Source organism: Myotis daubentonii, chromosome 1 (assembly GCF_963259705.1).
Source record: "Myotis daubentonii chromosome 1, mMyoDau2.1, whole genome shotgun sequence".
Lineage (NCBI taxonomy): Eukaryota > Metazoa > Chordata > Mammalia > Chiroptera > Vespertilionidae > Myotis > Myotis daubentonii.
Genome location: NC_081840.1, coordinates 201,846,721 through 201,859,031, shown reverse-complemented (window position 1 = coordinate 201,859,031; position 12,311 = coordinate 201,846,721). Strand labels below are relative to the sequence as shown.

The window sequence follows — 12,311 nt, the reverse complement described above, 5'->3', positions numbered from 1 at the left end:
TAGTTTCTCATAAAGCAACATTAATCAATTTGAAGTGTTTTCAAGGTTATAAGGTAATTAATCTTCTATGAGTGTGCTGTGTGGCAAAACTAGAGGACCTCACTTGACTAATAATAAAAAGTAGGGAGCTTTGCCCTGGCCAGTGTGGTTCAGTTGGTTGGAGTGTCATCCTGTGCATCAGAAGGTCGTGAGTTCGGTTTCCAGTAGGGGAGCATGAAGGGAGCAACTGATTGATGTCTTTTTCTCACATCAATGTCCCCCCCACTTCCTCCCTCTCTAAATTAAAATACAATACAATACAATACAATACAATACAATACAATACAATACAATACAATACAATACAATACAGGGAGCTTTATGTCAATGTTTAATTTCCCTGCTCCATGAAATCCAAAAATCTGGGAACGACTTCTCAAAGCCCTAGACCTAAGGTACAGAGTAAAAAAGAACCTTCAGGTTTCCTTCCAAATTTCTGCAGCCAAAATTACTCTATCAGTAAAGGAGAAAGGAACTCAAAGACCCAACATGAAGGGGTAACAAGTTCATGTCTGGGACATTCTCTATAAGGAGCAGCATAGTAAGGAAGGCCCCAAACAACCAGCATGCACATTTAACGTCCTGGCCTGGAAGCACACTGCATCCTAATAAGTGTCATCAACACTGTTTTGAAATATATCCGGAATTTGTTTTGTAGACATGGTAACACACACAATTGAAAATGACTGCCACAAAGGAAGAATGTTTTATACTCACAGACTCCTAAAAATAGGAGGCATGGCACACCACACAGGGCCACATGAAGAAGATCCAGGGTTGGTCAGGAGGCAGAGGAAGCAAGGGGAAAACATGGGCATGAGTCTTGGTTTTAGTTTTCATGGAAATGAATGGGCAAGGAAGGGTAAACAGGCTAAGCAGGCTTAGGATTGACTAGTTTATAATTTTCGTGTTCTAAAGGCACTATGCAAGGCAATTAACTTATTTTTACCTCATTTGATTCTTACAACTGTAAGTGGCAGGCACTGTTATAACCCAATTTTCAGATGAGGAGACTAAGGTTCAGAGAGCGTAAGAAATAGTAATACTTCAGTATCAAAAATATATGTTAAGAGTATTGTTTAAGCCCTTCCAGATCTTTTCAGAATACTGAAGGTACGTGACTTCTAATTCTCCCCAAAATCAATCCTGAACGAACTAAAGAAAGAAAACACCAAGATATGAAAAAACCTATGAGAGAACAGCAAACCATGACAAAGCTGAGTTTATGCCAAGTATGCTAGAATGACTCAGTATTTGAGTATCTATCAATGCAATTCGCCACATTAACAGATGAAAAGAAAGAAACCATATGATCTTCTTAATAGATTCAGGAAAGGCATTTTACAGACTTCAACACCTGTTCATGATTTCAAAAACAAAACAAAACAATTCTTAGTAAATTAGGAACAGAAGAGAAATTCCCTTAACCCAATAAAGATATCTACAAAAAGCCTATAGCGAACATTATTCTACATGGGCAAACATTAGAAATATTCCCTTTAAAATCAGTACTAAGACAAGGATGGGCATCATCACCACTCCCATTTAACACCACATGCAACAAGGCAAAAAAGAGAAAGTATCCTCTCATTCCTAAAAGATATGCAGTCTCGCTATCAGTTTTGTCAAGTACAACAAAATAAAAAGAAACAGATCCGTAGATATAGAGAACAAACTGATTGTTGCCAAAGGGCAAGGGGTAGGGAGATTGAAATAAAAAGAAATTCTAATTCACCCAGAGTCACCAGAGTCAGTTTGCTTATCCACACCAGGGCTAGGAGATGTTTGATAGCAGTCCTAAAGTGTATGCATTTAACAGGGCTAAAAAACATAAGAAGTAAAACCTGATAGAACTGAAAGAAAAAAATAGACAAGTTCACAAATATAATTAGAGACTTCACACCCTTCTCCCAACATTTGATAGAAATACTAGACCAAATCAATAAGAATACATAAGAACTCAACAACGCCATCAACCGATATGATATAATCAACACTTATAGAACACTCCAGCCAACAATAGCATTATACACATTCTTTTCAAATGCCTGTGGAATATATATATCAAGATAGACCATATCCTAGGCCATAAAAAACTCTCAATAAATTTAAAATAATTGAAATCAGATGAAGCGTATTTTCCAACCACAATTGAAACAAACTAAAAAATAAATAACAGAAATGTAACATGAAAAATCTCCAAACACTTGAAAACTAAACAAAGCACCTCTAAATAATCCATAAGAAATAGAAAGTCTCAAGGGAGATCATAAAATAAATGAAAAATCATCAAAATAAAAAGACAACACACCTGGCTGGCATGGCTGAGCAGTTGAGTGTCAACCCAGGAACCAAGAGGTCACGGTTCAATTCCTGGTCAGGGCATATGCCTGAGTTGCAGGCTCAATCCCCAGTAAGGGGCATGCAGGAGGCAGCCAATCAATGATTCTCTCTCATCATTAATGTTTCTATCTCTCTCTTTCTCTCCCTTCCTCTCTGAAATCAATAAGAATATATTTTAAAATACAACATATCAAATGTATACATAAAGCAGTGCTGAATTTTATAGTACTAAATGCATATATTAAGCATTTTAAAAAAAGAAAAAATGTCAAGCCAACAGTCTGAGCTCTTACCTCAACAATGTAGAAAAAAAGAGCAATATAAACTCAAAACAAGCAAAAGGAAGGAAATAATAAAGGTGAGAGCAAAATTCAATTAAATCTATATATATAAAAGGCTAAGTGACCGACCGTATGTCCTTCCAACCATCTAACCAACCAACCGGCCGGCACATATGACGCGCATTGGCAATTTAAAAATAAACGTTGACTCACGCATGCGCAATACATATAAAGTTCTAACTCACGCCAATCACACACATGTGCTTCGATTTGTCATTGTCGATTGTGAACTTGGTTGTTTTTGTTGACATTTCTATTATAGAGAAAGGGCGAATAGCGATATTAAAATATTTCTTCTAATTAATGTGCATGAAACCGTCCACCGGGCCACTAGTTATAAATAAAAAACAATACAGAAAATCACAGAAACATAAAACTGTTTCCTGGGGGGGGTGGGGGGGAGGGATCAATAAGTTGACAAACTTCTAGCAAGATTGAAAAAAAAAACAGAGGTCATAAAAAATACCAAAATCAGGAATGAAACAGAAGATATCAATACAGAATCTACATATATGAAAAGGATAATAAGGGAATGCTAGGAACCACTCTACATTCATTATTTGACAACTTAGATGAAAAAGACCAATTGCTCAAAAAAAACACTGTCACAATTCACCCATATGAAATAATTTGAATAGTCTTATAACTATTGAGGAAGTTAAATTTATAATTTAAAACACTCCAAATAGAAATCTCCAGTACCAGATGGTTTCACTACAAAATTCTACCAAAGATTTAAGAATTAATACAATTAAAAAATAAAAATAAAAAAAAGAATTAAGACAATTTATACATACCCTTTTCTGGAAAATTAAAGATAAGAGAATACTTCTCAATTCATTTTATGAAGCTAGTATTACCATGAATGTGGATGCAAAAATCTTTAACAAAATATTAGCAAATAGAACACAATACATAAAATATTAGCAAACAGAATTCAACAATACAGAAAAAAAATTATACTCCATAACCAAGTGGAATTTATTCATGAATCAAGGCTTGTTTAATATTTAAAAATCAATCAGTGCAGCCCTGGCCGGTTTTGCTCAGTGGTTTGAGTGTCGGCCTGCATACTGAAAGGCCACAGGTTTGATTCCCATTCAAGGGCTTGATCCCCGGCCCTGTCAGGTGGGAGGCAACCAATCAATCTCTCTCTGTCTCTTTCTCTCTCTTCTCCCATCCCCCATTCCTTCCACTCTTTCTGAGAATCAATGGAAAAAATGTCCTCCAGTGAGGATTAAAAAAAATCCCATTAGTGTAATCCACCATGTTAACAAGTTAAAGAAAACAAAAATCACATGATCATATAATTGATGCAGAAAATGCTTTAACAAAATTTAACACCAATTCTCTATTCAGAGAAATAGAACTAGAGGGACATCTCCTTAATAAATAAAGAGCATCTTCCAAAAAACATAAATAAATATAAGCTAGCATTATATTCTTAATGGTAAAAGACTGAATGCCTTCTCCCTAAAATTGAGAATAAGGTGAGGATATCTGTTCTAATCATTCTTATTCAACCTAATACTGGAAGTTCTAGCCAGGGCAATAAGACTAAAAAGAAAATAAAAGACGTATGGATCATAAGTAAATAAATAAGATTCTATTTGCAGGTGACATAATTGTCTTAATCAAAAATTCCAATGAATCTAACAGATAAACTCCTAGAACTAGTAAGTAAATTCAACAAGGTTGCAGTATACAAGACAAAAATCAACTGTATTTCTTTATACTATCAATGAACATGTGGACACAGATAATAAATTTACAGTAACATTTACAATCACTCAAAAAAAAATGAAATACTTAGCATGTAAACAAACAGGACCTGTATACTAAAAAGTATAAAACACTGATTTAAAAAAAGATCAAAGATAATATAAATAAATAAATAGAGGCACATCAAGACATGGGTGCAAAACTCAAAGGAAAGATGTCAATTCCCCCCTAATTGATAAGGTTAATGTCATTTCTATAAAAATCACAGCAATATTTTTTAGAGAAATAGATAAGTTTATTCTAAATTTTATATAGAAAGGCAAAGGAACTATATAAAAACAATTGTGAAAAAGAAGTTAAAATGGAGGAATCAGTCTACCTAACTTTGAGACTTTTTGTACAGCTATAGAAATTAATATTGTGTAGTATTGATAGTGATAAATATGCAGATCAGAATATAGAACCCAGAAACAGGTCCAAGCAAATATGCTCAACTGATTTTTTAAAATATATTTTTATCGCCAAAACCGGTTTGGCTTAGTGGATAGAGCGTCGGCCTGCGGACTGAAAGGTCCCGGGTTCGATTCCGGTCAAGGGCATGTACCTGGGATGCGCGCACATCCCCAGTAGGAGATGTGCAGGAGGCGGCTGATCGATGTTTCTCTCTCATCGATGTTTCTAACTCTCTATCTCTCTCCCTTTCTCTCTGTAAAAAATCAATAAAATATATTTTAAAAATATATATATATTTTTATTGATTTCAGAGAGGAAGGGAGAGGAAGAGAGAAACATCAATGATAAGAGAGAACCATTGATCGACTGCCTCCTGCATGCCCCACACTGGGGATCAAGCCTGCAACCTGGGCATATGCCCTGACTGGGAATTGAACCAGGACATGTTGGTTCATAGGTCGACGCCCAATCACTGAGCCACTCTGGCTGGGCTCAACCGGTGTTTTTAAAATATGTTTTTACTGACTTAGAGAGAGGATAGGAGAGGGATAGAGAGATAGAAACACTGATGAGAGAGAACCATCAATAGGCTGTCTCCTGCATGCCCTTTCTGGGGGATCAAGCCTGCAACCCAGGCAATGTGCCCTGACCGGGAATCAAAGTGGTGACATCTTGATGCATGGAACAACGCTCAACTGAGCCACACCAGCCAGGCTATGCGCAACTGATTTTTGTTAAAGGTGCTAAAGTGGTTCAATGACCGGAAAATAAATGGTACTGGAGTAATTGGACATGCATAAACAACAACCAAAATGATCTCAATATGTCTTAAACATGTTAAAGAAATTAACTAAAAATAAATCATAGACTTAAATGTAAAATATAAAATTATAAAACTTTTAGAAAGAAAATTATAGAAAAATCTTCAGAATCTAGGGTTAGGCAGGCAGAGTTCTTAATAATCTTAAACAATCTATAAAAGGAAAAATTGATAATAGAATGTGGGAACACTCGCTCCTCAAACCCACACGTACTTCTGAATCCTGCTCACAGCACCAAGTGTCCGAGTAAGTTCCTCCTTGAACCCTGCTTGCTATACCCTTGTTGGAAGCACAGGTCGTTCTTCCTGCCAATGAGGCCAATTGTTGGAATTCAGTTCCTTTATCTTGCCCTACTACACCAACTGTTGGAGTACAGGTCCTTCATCCCCCCTCACTACGCCAACTATCGGGTCTGAGCCCCTCTGCCAGGGACTGGATGGGATGCCAGGCATTCGGTGACAGAGAGGCCATGAGAAGTTGTAGGTATGTAAGAGAGTCTTTATTGTAGAAGCCAGTGGCCAAGTAGTGATTGCTAACAAGGAGCCACTAGACAAAACAGTTCTTCAAAGCAAATTACATACAGTGGTTAGCCATGCACCAGTTAGGTAACAATACATCTTTCCTACATAGTAGCCTCCAACATAGGAGCTATACTAGAGCCATCCTTAAAGCTATAACCTCTCTAAGCAGCAGCACCAGCTGATCAGTAATACATCTTCCCTAGAATGCAGTCCCGTACTGACTGGTCAGTAACAACGTCATACTACTTAGACAAAAGAGGCTTCTTTCCAAATGGTGACATCAGTCTTTTGGGTTATAGAAGGGCACACTTGCACAGTGTACATACAGATTACTGTGGCCTTGCTCTTGCACCTGTGTGTAGTCCTTGGACACCCTGATTAAGATTCCAAACCTCAGAGTGGCCTTGAGCATCTGGCTAACTCTGAACAGGGCCCCCCACACTGAACTTCATCAAAGTTAAAAAAATTTTACCTTGCACAAAGATCCTGTTAAGAAGGTGGAAAGAGAAGCTACAGAATAGAAAAAATATTTGACAAAGGCTTATATAAACTCAATAGTAAAAGTAATCTAATTAGTTAATTGGCAAAAGAGTGAAGAAGAGTGAAGTTATCTAAGAGTCTATTCATATGGAAAGCAAGTAGAGGAAAAGATGTTCAACATCATTAGCCATTAGGGAAACTCAAATTTATACCACAAGTTATCTTTGAACTAGTTCTTTTCCAAGGCTGGAATGTTCTAGCCCCTGATTCAGCTTCACTGAGGTCTTTGTTTGAAAGACATCTCCTTAGAAATGCCTTTTCTACTTCCCCCATATACTTTTTCACCACCCCAAATCCCTAGTCACTCTTGGTTCCCTTAATTTTTATCTGCTTCATCGAACTTATCCCCGGCTGACATAATATATATCTGTTTGTCTGTCTCCCCCATTAGAACAAGTTTCATGAAAGCAAAGATCTTGTCTTCATCAAGTGTCTGGCACAGAGCAGTCAATAAATATATATTTTGTTGTGGGTTTTTTTTGTTTGTTTGTTTAATCCTCACCCAAGGATATTTTTTCATTGATTTTTAGATAGAGGAAAAGACAGAGAGAAATATCGATCTGAGAGAAACACATCAATTGGTTGCCTCCTGCACAGGCCCCAACTAGGGACCAGGCTGGGGAGAAGCCTGCAACCGAGGTATGTGTCCTTAACCAGAATCAAACCCGAGATCCTTTGGTCTGCAGACCGAGGCTCTATCCACTGAGCTTAACTGGCTAGGGCTATATTTTGGATAAATTACAACACACATTTACATGCTCAAAGGGTTTACTTTCATATTCCTACCCATGACATTTTACCCAAATAGACTTCCAGGATTTCAGACCTCCCCTGCCTTGGGCCCCCAAAATGCCTTCCTTTAATGCTAAATTCATAGCCTTGTTCTTAGTTCTTCCTTTATACTCCTTCCAGTTCTGCTAGGACACCTCCCAGCACTCTGTTGATCCCAGCTACCTCACCACCAGTCATTATCCCACACTGTTATTAGAAGGCAGAGTAAAAGGACAGAAAAGGGCCCTCAGGCAAGAACACCAGCAGGTGTTAGAAGAGAGAAACTGTAGTCAGAGCTGTGGGACAATCCTGGTGTGCTGTTCAATACCCTCTGGTCTATATAACATAAGACTCAGAAGCACCCCAATAAAGGTTGTGGTTGATTAACCCAATAGGAGTTAAATTTTTGGACTTGTTGACTTTTGCTTGGCAATGAACATCAATCTAATTAGGAACTTGTCACTCAAGTGTAATAAGTCTTTCCATTTTTTCTTTTCCATTTAGCTAACTTCAGAGGGCTCTTGGCTTTGTTTAAAGGAGCCATAGTTTCCATTTAAATTATGTATCCCAAAGCCACAATGACCCAGAGTTCAGTCTTCTTACAACACAGACCACAAACCATTTAAAATGTTTCAATGTGAAAGAGATTCTGGGGGTGGCCTGCACATTCTCTAACACCATAACTGAGTTGCAATACATGAGAAATTATAGTACAAGAATTTCTACCTTCAAACCTTCTTTTCTCAATATGCATTTCAATGTTTTTGAACACAATTGACTATTAAACATAATTCTTTACTAAGAAACATAACTTAAATGTCTCTGGCATATTGAATTATTTAACTACTCCTAGTGAACACTTATCCCCTCATTTTAAAAAAAGAACTCTGCTTTACTTCTCCCCCACAAATTACTCATTAATTCTGTTTTCTAACCCTGTAACTGAGACCAGATGATCTTTAGACTGCCTCAAAAAGAGTTAAATATAGCAGCTGTATGCTGAGAAGAGGTAGGCCTTTCTTCTACTTAATTTGTAATTTTTACCTAAAAAGTAAAAAAAAAAAAAGCCCTGGCTGGTTTGCTCAGTGGATAGAGCGTCGGCCTGCAGACTGAAGGGTCCCAGGTTAGGTTCCGGTCAAGGGCATGTACCTTTGGTTGCAGGCATATCCCCAGTAAGGGGTGTGCACGAGGTAGCCGATCAATGTTTCTTTCTCATCGATGTTTCTGACTCTCTAACCCTCTCCCTTCCTCTTTGTAAAAAATCAATAAAATATATTTTTTTAAAAAAGAATGGTCTAGGCAGAAGGAACAGCAGGAGTAAGTGTCCTGTGGCAGGCAGTGAGTGCCCTCTTAGGGGAAAAGAAAGCCACTAGGTTCGAAAGAAGACAGAAAGGAAGAGAATAAGAGATGAGGTCAGAGAGGAATCTGAAAGCTGCTGACACACAGTCTTATAGGCTATGGGAGGAGAAGTGGGCCCTGCACAGAAGAGAACCAGTAGCACCAGGGGTGCAGTGTTAGGCCAGAGCCAGGGACACCAAACAGACATAGTAAATACAGGCAGAGAATCGGGCTAAGAGTACCTAAGGAACGGAAAGAGCAATCGTTCACGGAGAATGGAGATGGGGCAGAGAATGAAACCCACTAAAACAGAAGGAAGCCCCAGCTGGTTTGGCTCAGTGGATAGAGTGTCGGCCTGCGGACTGAAGGGTCTCAGGTTCAATTCCGGTCAAGGGCACATGCCTGGGTTACGGGCTCAATCCCCAGTAGGGGGAGTGCAGGAAGCAGCCGATCAATGATTCTCTCATCATTGATGTTTCTATCTCTCTCTCCCTCTCCCTTCCTCTCTGAAATCAATAATATATAGCTATTAAACAGAAGGAAAAGATAAGAACAGAAAAGATTCTGCCTCCTTCTTGAATAAAATATTCCACATAATTCTGTGACCAATGGACAGGGACTGGAAAGCCATGTGATAATGCATTTAAGTTATCAATTTCTCATTTGCATTGGCAGTACCTTCAATGGCTATAATTACAAACAGCCTTCTATAAGATATTAAAAATAATATTTTTTTGGTGCCACACTCAAGACCAGCAGGCTTCTTTTGGAGCGGGACAAGGAGCTGAACATCGATGTCATCGGTGTCAGCTTTCACGTGGGCAGTGGCTGTACTGACCCTGAGACCTTTGTGCAGGCCATCTCTGATGCCTGCTGTGTCTTTGACATGGGGGCTGAGGTTGGTTTCAACATGTACCTGCTGGACATTGGTGGTGGCTTTCCTGGATCTGAGGATGCAAAGCTTAAATTTAAGGAGATCACCAGTGTAATCAACCCGGCCCTGGACAAGTATTTTCCATCAGACTAGGGAGTGACAGTCATAGCTGAGCCAGGCAGATACTATGATGCATCAGCATTCACGCTTGCGGTTAACATCATTGCCAAAAAGCTGGTCTTGAAGGAACAAACGGGCTCTGATGATGAAGAGGAGTCGAGCGAGAAGACCTTCATGTATTACGTGAACGACGGAGTGTACGGGTCATTTAACTGCATCCTCTACGATCATGCGCACGTGAAGCCCCCGCTGCAGAAGAGGCCCAAACCAGATGAGAAGTACTACTCATCCAGCATCTGGGACCGACCTGTGACGGCCTGGATCGCATCGTGGAGCGCTGCGGCTTGCCCAAGATGCACGTGGGGGACTGGATGCTCTTTGAAAACATGGGTGCTTATACCGTGGCTGCTGCTTCTACTTTCAATGGGTTCCAGAGGCCAACGATCTACTATGTGATATCAAGGCCGACATGGCAACTGATGCAGCAAATCCAGAACCACGACTTCCCACCCGAGGCGGAGGAGGACGCTGGCGCCCTGCCTGTGTCCTGTGCCTGGGAAAGCGGGATGGAGCTCCTCCCAGCAGCCTGGAGCTCCTCCCAGCAGCCTGCACATCAGCCCGCGTGAATGTGTAGACGCCATTCCTGTAGCTATTACGCGAGTGTAGATTGACTTAAGGGATTTGGGGGGACCACTTAACTTAATGATTGCTAGTTTGGAATGTCTTTGTAAGTGGGGGTGGCACAGATGGAACAAGGTGGAAGGCCTAGGCAACGGGGTCACACTTACGTGTTCCTATGGAAACTATTTGAATATTTGTTTTCTATGGATTTTTATTCAATTCTCAAACATGCTACCGCAGAGCACCCCTCAGCTGCCAGACAAACATTTGTAGCTTGTGTGTTGGCAGAACCAGCCCGAGACTTAGTGTTGTGACCTGTTTTAACAATAAAGTACCTTGGAAATTAAAAAAAAATAATAAAAAATAAAAATAAAAATAATATTTTTAATCTAACTTAGAGAGAGGAAGGGAGGAAGAGAGAGGGAGGCAAACATCAATGTGAGAGAGAAACATCATCGGTTGCCTCCAGCATGCACCCCAGTTGGGGATCGAAGCCACAACCTGGGCATGTGCCCTGACCAGGAATCAAACTCACCACCTTCTGGTGTATGGAATGATACTCCAACCAACTGAGCCACACTGGCCAGGGCAGAAATAAATTTTTATTATCAAGGCTGATGTCACAGATAGAGATTTGCTTTTTAAACATTATTCCATTGCAGGAACATTATTTATTGCCAAGCACCCATCTGTTTTGCATTTTAGTACTAACTTTTTATCCTCACACTCATTTCACTGAGAAGTTTCCAGGGGTGGTGTTGGAAGCAGTAGCAGCGATTGTTATTTTGATAGAAGCACATTATATGCTAGGAAAGCTGAATTTACTTCAATTTCTCTTTTGCAAAGCAATTAATCAGTGCAATCCCCTCAGTTTCCAAGCAATTGTAAAAATAAAAATCGTAAAAACTACCATTTTCTCTCAGTTATTGCTTTCTTCCTAACTTATTATTTTATTTATTTGAGTAGCTAGCATACAATATTATATTAGTTTGAGGTGTGCAACAGTGATTTGACATTTATATATATTAAGATGGGATCACCACACTAAATCTAGTCACCATCTGTTCACCATACAAAGTTATCACAATATTATTGACTATATTTCCCTTCATCTTTTTCATCCATGCCCCAACTGCGCACCCGGTGCACCACCAACCCCCCCCCCCCCCCCGCCCCGGCAACTATCCGTTTGCTCTCTGTTTTAGACCTTTATTTGCTTATAATTTTTTCACCATCCATCTCTTTATTTTCTGCAACCTGACTTCTGGTCTATTTCACCAACCTGCTCTCACTAAAGCTTTCTTTTTTATTCAGATCCTTCTAGAACCCATCACCACCTTTGACGTTTATGAACACACTCTCAAACTTGGGTGGCAGTTAAAGCACATATTCCATGACAATACTCACTCAGAATCTGAGAGGAAAAGGCACCCGCTGTAAATGAAGAGCTAGAGGGGGAAATGTATATGAAAGAATTTAGCTGTAAGTGCTCAGAGGCAGAGCTGAGTCATAAATGGAGCACAGTTAGGAAGAATTTTTATTTTAAATCCAAGAGCCTTAGAAGTCATCTAGGCCAATGCCTTCATTTTATAGATGAAATAATGATGTATAGAAAATGTGTCAGTTAGGATGCCTTTGGTTACAAGTAATAGAAAACAGCAACTCAATTTGGCTTAAACAATAAGTAACTATACTACACTAGAGGCCCGGTGCACAAAATTCATGCATTCCGGGGGGGGGGGGGGGGTTCCCTCAGCCTGGCCTGTGCCCTCTCACAGTCCAGGAGTCCTTGGGGTATGTCCGCCTG

The 12,311-nt window shown here is 39.5% G+C and overlaps 1 protein-coding gene and 1 pseudogene across 1 annotated transcript in view; one reads left to right on the top strand and one right to left on the bottom strand.

Annotated features, from left to right (window-relative positions):
- Positions 1 to 12,311, bottom strand: part of SCFD2 (sec1 family domain containing 2) — a 329,771-nt gene that overhangs the window by 312,035 nt on the left and 5,425 nt on the right. The gene's annotated exons all lie outside the window — the stretch shown is intronic.
- Positions 9,623 to 10,805, top strand: LOC132212466 (ornithine decarboxylase-like; annotated as a pseudogene).